At 45.3% G+C, this 16981-nt stretch overlaps 1 pseudogene; it reads right to left on the bottom strand.

Annotated features, from left to right (window-relative positions):
• Nucleotides 1-1840: 1840 nt before the first annotated feature.
• On the bottom strand, nt 1841-16071 carry LOC142609110 (putative disease resistance protein RGA3; annotated as a pseudogene).
• Between the last annotated feature and the right edge of the window lie 910 nt (nt 16072-16981).

The raw sequence follows: 16981 nt of genomic DNA, 5'->3' as shown, positions 1-16981 counted from the left end.
TGCTGTCAAATATGTGACCCAAACATGCCCACTTCAACCTAATGAAGACAATTTCAATCTAATCATGAGTGGGCAGGAATAATATCATTAACCAGTCTTGCTTTGGCATGGAACAGGACTGACCTGGGCGATTGCATGGGTTTAGACTATCACTTAAAAGGTTGGAGGCCTTTGTTCTTTCTGTGGGGAGATTCAGTTATTCACTTTTAGGAAGAATAGATGCTAGTCAGCAGCTTATGTAGCCTTCAAGTATTTCACCTTGAAGCAATCTGGTTTAGCTTACTTCAAATGAAGGACTTCCAACATTCAGTAAATACCTTAGTATGCCTATATGAAGTGTTGTAACTTAGCATTGTTTATGAAATTTGAGAAGAAATTACAGCCAAACTGAGATGAGATACCGCACTACCTCTTGTGTGAGACTCCAGATCCAGAAGACCCTAAATCAAGATGAAGGACTTCAAATCGTGGCTCGTTCAAAAACCTTCCATTTGAATCATGCACCAAACAACACATTGGATCGTGCTGAACACAGAATATTCCACAATAATAAATCTTAATACATCCACACTTAGTTCATTACTCATTTACAAGCTCAAGGCCTTCCAAACATAGTATTCAGATAGCAGACATCAAGTCATAGTGTCTATCTAATGATTTCCTAATAGAACTTTAAACACTGAACATCTCCTTCGTTGGATCCCATTGTTAGCACTCTAGAGTCTGAAAAGTTCAATAATATATAAGTGAGCCAAATAGTTCATTTAGTTACCATCCTTGATACAAAAGATAGAGATCAAAGTTATTCAAAGCTTAAAACTTGTGAAGATAAAGAAACATTTTTTAGAGGACCAGGATTGAATGCAGATGCGCATAGTAAGTTCTAGCTCAATAAAAATATAGATGGTCCATGAGCGAGACATTGCAATCAAGGGATGAAAGTATTAAATAAGTTCGTATCAATGCATTTTCAACTTTTTATACTGATATGGAGATTCCTTTTGCGGCAAAAAATATGGATATTCCTTACAGTGACACTCTAATTTGAGATATCAAGATCAAATTTGGAAGTTTTATTTAATACAGACATCAGAATAAGGAGATATCTTTTACTCGAGCTCTAATTGATCATACATTATGTGTCTTTTAAGATTTAGTATATTGAAAATTTTTCTGTAAGATCAATCAAACAAGAGTAACGTGAAATATGTTGTGTCATTGCGTGACTGTAATTTAATTAATAAACAACTTTCATGGCATAAAAAAGTTACAATCCATTTTCCCTCTCCCTTGTGTGTGTTTGTTTCCTAAAAAAAGAAAATCGCATTCAGAAGGGAGATTAATTTAAAGTATTTGTAGCCCACTGGTTCTTTATGCGTTTAAGGTACATTTTGTAGATTTTAGAGTTATAGATAATTTTCTACATAAACTAGTCCAGCCAATGAAATTATCTGTGCCTTCACATACTATGTGAAACACAATAATAATAATAATTCATTTATCAAGCATCTAAATTTTAATTGGACAATGAAGTATCTGATTAGGGAGGATTTCAAAGTTATTGCCAACATTAATTAGAGGTTATCCACTAAGGCACTAACCAAACCATACATAACATTACTCCATCGTAGTTGTATTAAATTTAAATCTCGATGTGGCCAACTTCTTATTGGTTTTTATTTAAACCGCCATTAATATCAATTTTTCATTTACGAATAACTAATTCATCGTATCAACAGTTTGTAAAATATTTTGCAACAAAATTTGCATCTCTAGCATTAGACTCCTTATATTACTTGATTAAGGAATAATGTCTAGTATCATTACCTGTAACTGAAACTCAGTTTTCCCACACTTGCGGTGGAATCTCCACATAATCAATCTCTATCCTGGGAATGGCTCTTATCTTGCTCCAGTCTGCACCTCCTTGTTGGCATCTTCCTTTCAAGATGGCGGAGTCTAAGATAATTAAAGTTTTGAGTGAATCAGGTAGCCCTTCATTTGGGAGTGATTGAAGTGTAGGACACTGGCTAATATCTAAACTTTTAAGAGAAGAAAGGAAGTGAAGTGAAGGCAGGCCGACCAGTTTTGGACAGTCAACAACAATAAGTTGATGAGGATGAGGCATGTCCTCGGCATTTAGTCCAGTCCAAACCTTCAAGTTTGGCATGTCATGGAATGTCAGTGACTCTAGAGATGGAAAGCCCCTAACCATATTGTCCATATCCGACCTGCAAAATCTATGATCCACACTAACCAAACTATGCATTTGATAAATGTGTAAGGACTTTAGGGCTGGTAGAAGACCAATTGGTGGAAGAACTGTGCATGTTTGGCAACTGCGCAAGTAAATACTCACAAGCTTGCACAAAGATGGATCACTAAGCCAGCTTGGAAACATTGAACCGCCATAATTTGTTACCTGTAATTCTCAGTCTATAATGAGGGCAGAGGCCCGAAAGTACTTCTTGTCCATCCCTAAATTCATTCCATTGCAGTTCCAACCTATCAAGATATGGCTTCTTCTCTTACATGGCCTCTTTTGCATCTCTAAGATTGACCACATTCTCAAGATTTGTTATGCAAATTCGTCCCCGAAGGTTCCCTAATTTCTGAAGTTCTCCAATTTGACACCCTGCATCTTCTCCAACAATAAATGCATGTAGAGTTTGGAGACTAGTCAACTTTCCAACCTCTAATGGCATAGAACTTAACTGACGCTTTATGTCCAAGTCAAGATGGCGCAGGTTAATCAAGTTTTTCGTATGTTTGGGTAACACAAGGAAGTTAAAGCAATCTTAGAGCTTTAGTATCTGTAAACCATATAGATAGGCAATTGATTCAGGGAACTTCTGGATATTTGTCTTAGAGACATTGAGGTACCGAAGGTGCTTCAAATTGTCAATAGAATCTGGTAGCTCAAAGATACCAGTACTACTCAAATTCAACAACCTTAAGCATTGTAGATTCCGAAAAAGATCAAATAGGAGTTCTACGATATGAGATCCATTTCTACAGAACACCATGAATGTCCTTAAGCCTTTGTATCTTTGAAACATCTTCAAAGTCATTGGTTGAATATCTTCTTGAGAAAGCATAGATGAATGACGAGCATTTCTGAATATGGGTAATAAGGGTGACATCCCATCTTTCATTTGAAAGCAAATGTCAGTCGACACTAATTGGGCCAACTCATGAATGAGACCATGCACATGATATACAGGTTGATCAAGATAATAAAAAATGAGGAACATGGAAAAAACACCTCCACAAGTTATCGAAGTAATCATTGCCAATGTAATGTCTTCAATCCTTTTCATTCCTTGAGGTTGAATGAACCCTTCTGCCATCCACAAATGAACCAAATCATCCTTCTCAAATTCATAATTGTGAGGTAAAATAGAGCAATAAGCAAAGCATCTCTTCAAGGGAGCAGACAAATAGTTATAGCTTAGTCTCAATGCTGGAAAAACTTCTGTTTTGTATTCAGGCAAGTCCCACAGCTTACTTTCTAACAACGCTTCCCACTCACTTTCTACCAACTTGAAACGTAAGACAGATCCTATTGTTTTGGCTGCCAACGGTGAGCCTCACATTTCTCTGCTATCTTTTTACCAATGGCTACTAATTTTTCCTTCCCATCCAAACTCCTATTTGAGAGGGCTCTTTGTGCAATCAATTCCCAACAATCTTCATCTGATAAAGGTTGCAAATAATAAGGATCAATTGTGGCAACAATATATGAAACAACTGAGTTTAGAGTTGTACGGGCATCACCCTCCTTCGAGCCCACTTACTTAGAGGCCCATGGAGGTAATAACACGTGTAAGAACCTTACGCTGATCACGTGTAAAAACATTCACGGCATGGCCGGCGAGTGTGCAGTCTCGCCGCCTCCGATAGATATGTCATCCGAGCAGGTTGAACTCGGAATGCACGGCATCACTAGGGGATGCTGCTGCCAAGCAGAGTACCTACTGGCAGAGCAAGTTCCAACGCCACTGCCACCCTCTCCCACCCATCACCAAACATCCACTTAAGTGAAATGGTATTGGACCTTCCTTCCGTTGCCTAGGGAATGCCCCTGCCGAGTATCAAGTCTAGCGGTGGAGCTAGTTCTAATGCCATTGCTACCTTCCCCCACTCACAATTGAACATCCATTTAGGAGAGACAGTATTGGACCTCTTCTTCCACCCACCAGAAAAGTAATCATGACCATTCCACTAACTTTGGCTATAAATAGGCAAAGAAGACTCAGTTGAAGGGGTTGGCAATTCTGTAGAGCAGAGACTAAGGGGAGGAAGTAATCACCTTGGAAAGAGGGGGAGAGGGGTCTTGAAAGCATAAGGGGCTTGGGTACATGGGCCGCCGGGTATAGCACCCTCCATTGTAGGAAATCGAAAAGCCCATGATATAAATAGATTGTGAGCCCAAAACTCCTTCTAGGCCCAAAAGCCATATTTGGGTCCGCACAATTGGCGCCGTCTGTGGGAATATCCTACGAAGCTATGGTACTATCAAGGCGCACACGGGAGAATGCCTAGAAGTAAAATGGGAAGTCAGGCAGAGAGCAGCTCTGGAGGGTCGTCACGGGGGTCTACATGGTGAGAAAGAAGGCAAAAGAGGTAAGAGGACAGACGACATGAGGAAGTAGAGGAATCTGGACCCATAGAAGGATCATACCAAACCCTCCGGACAATGTCTGACGCCTCGGGCCGCAGTCGCCTCAACAGAAAAGACCAGGAGCTTGAGCAGAGGGATCACAAGCTCGAGCGCTTGCGTAGGGCGATGAGGGATTTGGAATTGCAAGCGCGGGGCAAATGCAGGAGAAGGGACCATGAGGAACGAAGGGAAAGGTCGGCAAGCGTAGGGAATGGCCGCACGGCAGGATCCCATCAATCCGGGCCCCGTCGACATCGCGACCATTCACTAGAGAATGCGGCCCGTGAATCGACTTCCCTGGATGAAGGGCGACCTCAAAATGTGGCCATGGATGCAATGAGCCGGGCATTACGCCAAGCTGTAATGTCTCCAATCTCAAGAGATATTGAGAGTGCGCCTATGCCGAGCAGGTTCACACGACCGTCGTTCAATTCCTACATTGGAAAGACAGACCCGGTGGAACATGTAAGCCACTATATTCAAATGATGTCTTTAGATGCCTATAACGATGCATTGATGTGTAAGGTGTACGGGCGTCATCCTCCTTTGAGCCCACTTACTTAGAGGCCCATGGAGGTAATAACACGTGTAAGAACCTTACGCTGATTACGTGTAAAAACATTCACGGCATGGCCGGCGAGTGTGAAGTCTCGCCGCCTCCGGTAGATATGTCATCCGCGCAGGTTGAACTCGGATTGCACGGCATCACTAGGGGATGCCGCTGCCGAGCAGAGTACCTATTGGCAAAGCAAGTTCCAACGCCACTGCCACCTTCTCCCACCCACCACCAAACATCCACTTAAGTGAAATGGTATTGGACCTTCCTTTTGTTGCCTAGGGAATGCCCCTGCCGAGCATCAAGTCTAGAGGTGGAGCTAGTTCCAATGCCACTGCTACCTTCCCCCACTCACAATTGAACATCCATTTAGGAGAGACAGTATTGGACATTTCCTTCCACCCACCAAAAGAGTAATCATGACCATTCCACTAACTTTGGCTATAAATAGGCAAGGAAGACTTAGTTGAAGAGGTTGGCGATTCTGTAGAGCAGAGACTAAGGGGAGGAAGTAATCACCTTGGAAAGAGGGGGAGAGGGGTCTTGAAAGCATAAGGGCTTGGGTACATGGGCCACCGGGTATAACACCCCCCATTGTAGGAAATCCAAAAGCCCACGATATAAATAGATTGTGAGCCCAAAACTCCTTCTAGGCCCAAAAGCCATATTTGGGTTCGCACATAAGGTTTTCCCTTCGAGCCTCGGCCCCACCGCTTTGAGGTGGTTCAATGGATTGAAGAAAGGTTCGGTCCATAGTTTTTCTGAACTGATCCAGGAGTTTGGAGTGCAGTTCATGACTTGTAGCCGGGTTCCGCAGCCTGTAGACGCGTTACTATTAATGAAAATGGGGGATGGGGAAACCTTTTGCAACTATGCCAATCGGTACTGGGAGTTGTATAATGAGATTGGCGAGGGCAATGAAAAGATCGCGACAAGCACCTTTCGGATAGGGTTACCTAAAAAGTCTGGGTTGAAGGAATCATTGACGAGAAGGCCTCCCGAGGATATGAGGCAGTTGATGAGGCGTATCGAGGAGTACAAGCGTTTAGAAGACGATCGGCTGCAGACCAAAGGGAAAGCCCCGATCATCAATTATCCTTGGAATATTGGCTTCAATCCTAGACACAGGAAGGATTTGAGAATTCAAGAGCCTGGTTCGGTGATTGGAGGAGTCAATGCGGCATTCAAGGAGTCCGTACACAGGATCGTTGATAGGATAAAAAATGAGCCGTATTTTAAGCGGCCGAACAAGATGGCGGGCGACCCATTAAGGAGAAATTAGAATTTGTATTGCACCTACCACAGAGATAAAAGGTACACCACCGAGCAGTGCAGAGTATTGAAAGATCATTTGAAGTAGTTGGTGAAGGCGGGACATTTGAAAGAGTTCCAAGTGGAAACAAGGAATCAAGAGACCGGGCAAGTGGGTCGACTACGCGGATACCCTCCCTGCCCCTTTTGGGAGTGATAGAGGTCATCCACGCAATACCAATGAGCCTACTACAAGCACACAAAACAAGCGGGGTATTGGCCGTGGTATCAACAGAAAGTTGCACGGGCGAACGCCCACTGGAGAAGAAGCTGAGATACACCAGACAGCTTATAGCGTTTGACGACGATGACATGGGAGGCACCAATCAACTGCACCACGATGCTTTAGTAGTCATAGCCCGTGTAAGGGGTTTCATAGTAAAGAGAATAATGATAGATCAGGGGAGTGGCGCAGACGTAATGTACCCAGACTTGTATAAGGGGCTTGGCTTGAAAAAGGAGGATTTGTCCAAGTATGATATGCCGTTGATGGGATTTGGCGGCCATATGGTGACTCTAGAAGGGCAGATTTCACTTCCGGTCAACATGGGAGGTAAGGAGGTAATGGTGACGTTCATAGTGGTTGCTTCTTTCTCGCCGTACACGGCAATACTTGGAAGGCCGTGGATCCATGACATGGGGGCTGTGCCGTCCACCTTGCACGTGAAAGTCAAGTTTCAAACTGAAGAAAGGATTACAGTGATAAGAGGTGATCAGTAGGCAGCCAGATAGTGCTTAGTTGCCGCGGCCAACAAACAAACCGAACCATTGGAATCAACCAAGAAGGCTCCCTTGTAGCAATCACAGCAGCCCCTAGTGGAGGGGACCAACGTCGCCGAGGACCTGGTTAAAGTAAAAATTTTGCCGGACGGAGAAGGGAGTTTCCTAATAGGGGCAAGTTTGAGTGACCGAGAAAGGGTGGAGTTACTGCTTTTTCTTATTCAAAACATAGATGTATTTGCTTGGAGTCCATATAAGGTGCTCGGGGTTGACCCCAAATTTATAGTTCACAAACTGAATGTTGATCCTTTATACCCTCCTAAGAAGCAGAGGCCGAGAAGATCTGCTAAAAGGCATGTAGAGGCCATCAGACAGGAGGTTGGAAAGTTGAGGGAAGCGGGGGCTATAAAGGAAACATTCTTTCTGGAATGGCTTGCAAACACAGTGGTCGTGAAGAAGAACGGTAAGTGGAGGGTTTGTGTCGATTTCACTGATCTGAACTGAGCATGCCCGAAGGATCCGTTTCCAATGCCAAAAATTGATCAATTAGTGGACGCTACGTGCGGACACCCGAGAATGAGCTTCCTTGATGCTTTCTAGGGTTATCACCAGATTGCCGTAGCTGCCGAGGATCAGGAGAAGACTGCGTTCATAACACCTGATGCTAACTACCACTATACCGTGATGCCATTTGGATTGAAGAACGCGGGAGCCACTTACCAACGGATGATGATAAGGATGTTTAGGGACAAGATTGGACGTACAGTTGAGGTATACATTGATGACATGGTGATACAAAGCAAGCAGGAAGGGCAACACGTTGACGACCTTAAAGAGGTGTTTGAGATACTCCGATGACACCAGCTACGCCTCAATGCCGATAAGTGCGCTTTCGGAGTAGGGTCTGGAAAATTCTTGGGTTATTGAATTACCAAACGGGGGATCGACGTTAACCCTGATCAGATTGAAGCCGTGAAACGTCTCAAACCACGGAGCAATCCTAAGGAGGTTCAAAAATTGACCGGCATGTTGGCTGCTCTCAACCGATTTATTTCCAAATTTGCTGATCGGTGCCAACCATTTTATCAGCTTTTGAAGAAATAGAGGGGGCTTCAATGGGACGAGGAGTGTGACAGAGCCTTCCTAGACCTTAAGGACTACCTGGGACGGGCACCAACATTGATAGCCCTGGAGCCGGGAGAAGACCTGCATATGTACCTCTCGGTATCCGAGCATGCAGCCAGCTCTGTGTTATTGAAGGATAGTGGTGTGTAGCTGCCGGTTTACTACATAAGCAAGACATTTGTTGACGCCGAGACCTGGTATTTACCATTGGAGAAACTGGTGCTGGCACTCATGCATTCCACCTGAAAATTGCCCCATTACTTTCAGGCTCACACCATCCATGTTCTGACCGAGTATCCTCTTTAGTCATTATTGAGAAGATCTGACTTTATGGAGAGGATAGCCAAGTGGGGGACCCAGCTAGGCTCATTCAACATCAGATACAGATCGAGGAACTCGGTGAAGGGACAAGTACTTGCAGACTTTATTGTTGAGTTCTCACTAAAAAGTGCGGATGTAGTTTGCCTCGCAGAAATCAGGCCTTGGAAAGTGTTTGTGGATGGTGCGTCCAATACGGCAGGAGCGGGGGCTGGAATTGTGGTCATCACCCCGGAAGGGCTAAAGCTAGAGTACTCGTTCAGATTGGGCTTTAGGGCTTCTAATAATGAGACCAAGTATGAGGCTCTGCTTGCTGGACTAAGAGTTGTCATGGACTTAGGAGCCAAAGAGGTGGAAGTCTACTCGGATTCTTTCCTAGTAGTTACTCAGGCGTAAGGGAACTTCGAGGCCCAGGACTCCCGGATGATTGAGTATCTACGACTAGTGAAGCAGACCATATGTAGTTTCTCAAATGTCAGAATTGAACGGGTAGCTCGGGGACAGAATTGGCACGCCGACTCCTTGGCAACACTAGCGTCAACAATAGCTAACATGGTACCTCGATTGATCAGGGTGGAGTTGATGGCTGAACCGAATATCACTGCTAAAGCACCAGTTGCACAGGTCACCATAGCTAAAAGGTGCTAGATAGACCCCATCATTGATTTCCTTGCAGACGATTAGGCCCCGAAAGATGAGAAAGAGGCAGCCAAAGTACGATGAACCACGGCTTGGTATTGGCTATCCACCGATCAGAAGTTATATCGAATATCGTTCGAAGGACCATACCTGCAGTGTCTTCATCCTAGTCAAGCTGAGGAGCTCTTGGCTGAACTGCACGAGGGTGTGTGAGGTAGTCACGTGGGGGGACGTTCATTGGCTCACCGAGCAATGACTCTCATTGGCTCATCGAGCAATGACTCTCATTGGCTCATCGAGCAATGACTCTCATTGGCTCACCGAGCAATGACTTAAGGGTTTTGGTGGCCGCAGATGAGGAAAGATGCAACCGAGCACACATGAAAATGTGAGCAGTGTCAAATACACACCCCAGTGATCCACCAACCTGCCAGGAACTTGAACCCAGTAAACAGCCCGTGGCCATTCGCCTGTTGGGGGCTAGACATAGTCGAGCCATTCCCCCGAGCAACGGGCAACCGGAGGTTTGTGCTGGTGGCGATATACTACTTCACGAAGTGGGCAGAAGCAGAAGCACTGGCCAACATCCGAGATGCTGATGTCAAGAGGTTCGTATGGAGAAACATTGTAACAAGATTTGACGTTCCAAAGTCTCTTGTGTCAGACAATGGTCTGCAGTTCGACAGCAAAGATTTTCGTAAGTTTTGCAGTGACCTCGGCATCAAGAATCAGTATTCTACTCCGACATATCCACAAGGCAACGGCCAGAAATAAGGCCATTGTAAACGGACTAAAGAGGAGATTGGAGGGTGCTAAAGGAAAATGGGTTGAGGAATTGCCAAGCGTCCTATGGGCATACCAGACAACTTCGAGGAGATCCACGGGAGAAACGCCATTCTCTCTAACCTATGGGGCAGAGGCTGTAATCCTCGCTGAAGTAAACCTATGCAGCAACCAAGTCGCAGGATTCGCTCCGAACGAGAACGAGAAGCTAATGGCGAAGCAGCTGAACTTGCTGGAAGAGCACTGAGAGTCAGCCACCATTTGGCTGGCAGAATATCAGCAAAAACTCACTCAGAGGTACAATAGAGCTGCAAGGAAGAGGGAATTTGCTGCGAGGGATCTAGTACTTCGTAAGGTCATAGGGAATACACAAGACGTTAATGTAGGGAAGCTAGCTCCGTCCTGGGAAGGGCCCTACCGAGTGACTGCTATTGCAGGGGCAGTGGCATACTACTTGGAGGATATGGAGGAAAAACCGCTTCGCCGGCCATGGAATGTTCACAACTTGAAAAAGTTCTATCATTGACTGGTTATTCTCCAAAGATGTAAACTCGATGTAATTTTGCATTATCACGTATTTAATATGACGGTATTTATTCATGTAGGTGCATTTGACCTCATTACTATTAGGTTATTATCGCTGGGCAATAAATATAGGGAGAATCGCTAGTGTGCAGACAACTCATTCACGCTAAGGACAGAAACCCATCCTCGGTTTGATTCCTATCACCGAGCATGTGAAAACCTTAAGCTATTATTTTTCTAAGGTTAGAAACCCATCCTCGGTTCGATTCCTATCACCGAGCAGGTGGAAGCCTTAAGCTACATTTTTCTAAGGACAGAAACCTATCCTCAGTTCGGTTTCTATCACCGAGCAGGTGGAAACTTCAAGCTAAATTTTTCTAAGGACAAAAACCTATCCTCAGTTCGGCTTCTATCACCGAGCAAGTGGAAACCTCATGCTACAATTTTCTAAGGATAGAAACCCATCCTCGGTTCGATTCCTATCACCGAGCATATGGAAACCTTAAGCTATTATTTTTCTAAGGTCAGAAACCCATCCTCGATTCGATTCCTATCACCGAGTAGATGGAACCCTCAAGCTATCATTTCTCTAAGGACAGAAACTTATCTTCGGTTCGATTCCTATCACCGAGCAGGTGGAAACCTCAAACTATCATTTTTCTAAGGTCAGAAACCTATTCTTGATTCAATTCCTATCACCGAGCAAGTGGAAACCTTAAGCTATCGCTTTCTAAGGTCTGAAGCCTTTCCTCGGTTCGATTCCTATCTCCGAGCAGGCGGAAATTTTAGGACATCATTTCTTTTCTAATGACACTAATCCTCGGGCAGAACAACTAATGTCCCAAGCCAGAATACCTTAAGGGAAGAAAGGCTACTCCCGGCCCCCGGTAGTGAGAAAGTAAGGTATGATGAGCAGGTTAACCTTGACCTTATAAAATCGGCAGTTATCAAGCAAGCAACAGTAAGAAACACAATTATTTTTGAACAACATTAATTAAAACACGAAAGATAAAGAAATTTTTCCGTCGCCATAGCCCGGCGACTTGGGCTCATCAATCACAAAGCCAACAAAAAGAAAAGAGAGCCAAGTTTTCAAACGGTAGGGTCAAAAGGTTGCCCAGACCCGTCATTGTCCGGCCTAGCTACTAGGGGGGGTGTCTGATCTGGAGTTGTCTCAGCTCTGGTATGGATGTTGCTTGTAACCTCTGGGTCAGCAGCTTCCACATGAGCATCAATGTCCCGCGCAAGATCCCTTATGCTTGGAGTGTCTTCCTCATCCGTGGCATCTGCTTGACTCTGAACGGGCAGAGGGGAGGCCGGATAGGGTATTTTAGTTGGATTCCACAGCGGGGAGTCCTTGGACACCCCCATCACCTTGAGAGCAGCGAACCATCCCTCCTCGAATCCATGGCACCGAGCCTGGTGAACGATCGATTCCACCGATTTTTCAGCCTCCGAGAAGCCTGTGTTGTACCACTTGTCCTCACAGGCTTCTAGGGATTCCTTCAAGTCAGCAATTTAATCGGCGTGGGTAAGGTTCAGGCTGTCTGCCTTCGCTAACCTGAGTTCTGTCTCATCTAGCTTTGTCTCCAGGACGGTCAGCTTGCTCTCGGTAGACTACCGGGCGTTCTCGGCGTCTATCGTATTCCGCTTTGATGCAGCGGCAGCCTCCCCCTTCTCCCTGGCAGTAACCTCAGCAACAGCTTTCAGCGCCTTCTCTCGCTCAATGGCCTCAGCTGCATCCTTCAGCCTCTAGTCCATAATGCTGGTCAACTATGCAGCCTGAAAGTAAAACAATAACAGAGTGGTGAAACTGGGAAGAAATTTACCCATTACAACATATGCGACAAAGGGAGTAGAGAATTACAGCAATGGTATGCCATTGTAGTCGTCTGACAAGTGTCTCGTCGTCGCCCTCCAAAAAGTAGTGGACATCCTCGGGTAGCAGGAGGCCTTGCACTAAACTTTGAGCTACCCGCCCCCCTTCACCCTTGTCCTATAGCCGAACGCTGGTAGTCACTAGTAAGGGCTTATCGCCCAACAGAAAAGCAGGCTGCCAGCCAACCTCAGTCCGAGAGGAAGACGCCACGGTGGTACCGACTTGAGCCGCCGGTGGAGTAACGACCGGCGTCTCTTGGACCCTGGGCCTGCCCCTTGCGCAGGGCGGGGTCTTGGGTAGGGTGTCACTTAGGACGGGAGTATTCTTATCGACGACTCGTTTCCTCTTTCTTGTCTCACCAATGGGAAGAGCTAGGTTGGTCCCTTAGGGGGCTTGAGGTTGAGCCATGGGGCCGGCACTGGGTATGAACCAAGCAAGGGTCATCTCCCTCTGCTTCACCATTTTTTCCTCGTGGCCGGGTTCAACACCCGAGGTTCCGCTGGGTTCGGCGTTTTCTTCCTCGGCTGCTGGGGCAGCGTTTTCAGGCTGTTCTATGGCTTCGTGTCTTCTTCGGTTTTGGGACACTCGCTCGGTAGACTCGTCTGTCACTGGAGCAATGTCATCTGCGGTGGTATAGCGGGGGCCGAGGTCTCGGGCTTCATCAATAGTAAGTGTGGGTGGAAGGAATTTCTTGTGTCGAACGTCTATGTACGATAGGAGCGGACTGTCTACCAAAAGCGCTTGGCTGAAGTTTTGTCAGGTGGTGTACACTGGGTTAACGCCGAGGATCAAGTGGGAGGCCCGAAGTTGCCCATCTTTGTGCATGAAAATCTCCGACCTAAGGACAAAATTGAGATCTCGCGCGTGTATGACTCGGGAGTCCGGCAGGAACCTTTTTGATTCTGCAACAAATTTGAGGATAAACCGATCAATTAAACTCAAATAAAAGATACAAAACTAGAACAGGCAAAGATTCTCAGTACCGACCAACTGCACGTGGCGAAAGCGAGCAAAGTAACTCACTGGCGAGCCAGTTGCCACGCACCCGAACAAACTCTCCAGTCGAGTTTCTGTTAGAGTCGGGCAGACAAGAGATAAGCCGGGCTCGCAAATCTCTGGTCTTTAAATAATAGGCGGTTGTAAAATTACCACACAATTTGTACATGAAATTGATGTCATGGTGGTTCAGTTGCAGCCCGAACATCTGATTCAGTCGGTTGACGCAACTGACAACTCTATAAAAATTAGGGGGAAATTGGTCGGGGCATAACCCATAGAATCCTAGGGTGCCTATGATGAAAGGGTCTACAGGAAATCTAACCCCACCCTCAAGTATGGACATTAACGGAAAGAAGGCTGCGTTTGAATCAGCCGCCCTCTCAAGTTCGATACTGTCCATATTGCAGTACGCAATATCGACATCTCCTTGGACACTAAAGGTCTCTCTAAAACTAGCTAAGGCAGCCCCAGAGGTGAGAATGTGAGAAAATCCCATTCCTAAAGTATGAAACAGAAGAGAATCGAAAAGGAAAAAAGAGGCAGAGAAAACTTACTTTGGGCTCTAGGGAGTGAAGAATTGAGGAATTGTTTTTGTGCAGAAGAGGAATGCTCGGCAAAGGAGAGATTGGGAGTGAAAGGAACACAAAAAATGAAATGGGAGCCTAGAATGGGCTATTTATAGGACTTTGAGGCATTTAATAAGGTAAGGAGCAGGAAAACCCTCCCAAATTCCTTTTGGGTAACCTCCCCACACGCGTGGGCGTGGTTTACGAATCGTCAGACGCTTCACCAACTACCGAATTTTAATTACTAATGTGACGACCTGACATAGCGCTATTTTTGAGAAATCTGCTATGACAATTGCCCTGGCCGCATACAGGGAAGTACATTCACAGGAAGTCATCATCATGACCTGACCGGGATCCTTGATTCATCACCTGAGGCAGAGCATGAATCAAGGGGGGGCTATTGTACAGGCGTCACCCTCCTTCGAGCCCACTTACTTAGTGGCCCATGGAGGTAATAACACGTGTAAGAAGCTTACGCTGATCACATGTAAAAACATTCACGGCATGGCCGGCGAGTGTGAAGTCTCGCCGCCTCCGACAGATATGTCGTCCGAGCAGGTTGAACTCGGAATGCACGACATCATTAGGGGATGCCGCTGCCGAGCAGAGTACCTACTAGCAGAGCAAGTTCCAATGCCACTGCCACCCTCTCCCACCTATCACCAAACATCCACTTAAGTGAAATGGTATTGGACATTTCTTCCATTGCCTAGGGAATGCCCCTGTCAAGCATCAAGTCTAGCGGTGGAGCTAGTTCCAATGCCATTGCTACCTTCTCCCACTCACAATTGAACATCCATTTAGGAGAGACAGTATTGGACCTCTCCTTCCACCCACCAGAAGAGTAATCATGACCATTCCACTAACTTTGGCTATAAATAGGCAAGGAAGACTCAGTTGAAGAGGTTGGCGATTCTGAAGAGGAGAGACTAAGGGGAGGAAGTAATCACCTTGGAAAGAGGGGGAGAGGGGTCTTGAAAGCATAAGGTACTTGGGTACATGGGCCGCCGAGCATAGCACCTCCCGTTGTAGGAAATCCAAAAGCCCACGATATAAATAGATTATGAGCCCAAAACTCCTTCTAGGCCCAAAAGCCATATTCGGGTCCACACAAGAGTAGTTACCAATATTTTGCTTCCAGGCAATCCAACACTAAATGGACTACGTAATACGTCCCGCTCACTAATATATTCATTCCACAAGTCATCTAGCACCAATAAAAACCTCTTCCCTCTTAGTATATTTTGAAGTCTAACCTGAATTGGATCAACTCAGATAACTTCAACCTCTTCTCTGTGGCTGACTCAACAATGGATTTTGTAATCCTCACCACATCGTAATCTACAGAAACAGATATCCATATTCTCAAATCAAAACAACTCACTATTTCAGCATCATTATAGACAAATTGAGCAAGTGTTGTTTTTCCTATACCCCCATCCCCACAATTGGAATAATAGACACATTGACTCGTTCTCCGATCCACAATAACATTTCTATTATCTTTCTTTTATGCTCATCCCTTCCGATCACAGTCCATTCATCTATTAACGAACTACTATGCGGTCGTCGGCTTGTGACATGACCATGTGGGTCCTTTTTTTGGCTATCTCAATTGTAAAGTGTCTGTCTATTTCGTCTGACATGCCTTCTAATTTCTTCTGAATCTCGCTTATCTTGCGTGGAATGCTCAAAGACTTAAGAGATGAGAAAACAATGTCACGTACCGGCCATGGCAGAGCAAGAAATTTTTTTAGAGGGGCGGCCAAACCGCCAAACTATATATATATATATACACACATACACATAAGAAATGACTGCAACATGATTTACCGCATGTTATTTTCTCACATATAACAAAATAATTTACATCAACATTGTAGTGACCCAAAAAGCCAAGAGGCACAAGGCCGCAAGCCATGTGGATGGGCATGGGTGCGATGAGGTGAGGGCTTGCAATCCATGAAATCCCACATGACCACATCGCTTGGGTGTGGTGAAGCGGAAGATATTAGGTGTGGGCTGAATATCTAAAATGTTAACGACGTATTTTTCCTTGCTTTGTTCTTGGGAGAAACAAAGTGATGAGAGGCATGGGCACAAAAGCGAACAATATTGTCGACATTGGGGCATAACAATATGGTATTAGAGCTTGAACTCAGCTTAAACTGTGGTGGACCCACACATAAGGATGTGCGTGTTTGTAAGATGGTGGATTAGAATGATCCAAAAGGCCAAGAGGCGAAGGCGACGTGGATGAACGTGAGTGTGATGAGGTGAGGTCTTTGTGCTTGGGAGAAACAAAGCCCATGAGAGATATGGCCCCCAAAGTGGATAATATTGTTGACATAAGGATTGGGATGTTACAATATGGTATTAGAGACTAAACCTAGCCAAAAGTGTAGGGACCTACAGAAGAAAATGTGTGAGCTTCTAAGGGGTGGATTGTAGTGACCCAAAAGGCTAAGAGGCGCAAGGCATGTGGATGGGCACAGTGTAGTCAAAGGCATTCCAGGTGAGTGCCTAAGCGCTCAAGCAAGGCAAGGTAGCATAAAAGTGCCTCTAAGTCATTGAGGCGAAGTGTCCTTCAGTGAGGCACTTGCCTTTGGAGACAAGGCACTCACTTTGAGCACATTTTCTAGGTGCTAGGCAAGAGCCTTGGTCACCTCCGCCACTTTCTAGTGTTTTCCTGTGTTAATACACGGTTTTGTTGAAACAAAGTGATATATAGCTGGTTTCATCTTTGACTACATTGGACAGGTGTGGGTGCGATAAGGTGAGGGCTTGCAATCTCACATCGCTTGGGTGTGGTAAATGAGAAGACCTTATAACCAAACTTAACAAAACCATTGGTTAGTCCAACATGGAAATCAAATTATTACATAGTCATTCGC

The sequence above is a fragment of the Castanea sativa genome, chromosome 9, assembly GCF_040712315.1.
Source record: "Castanea sativa cultivar Marrone di Chiusa Pesio chromosome 9, ASM4071231v1".
Lineage (NCBI taxonomy): Eukaryota > Viridiplantae > Streptophyta > Magnoliopsida > Fagales > Fagaceae > Castanea > Castanea sativa.
This window is presented reverse-complemented; position numbering and strand designations above follow the sequence as displayed.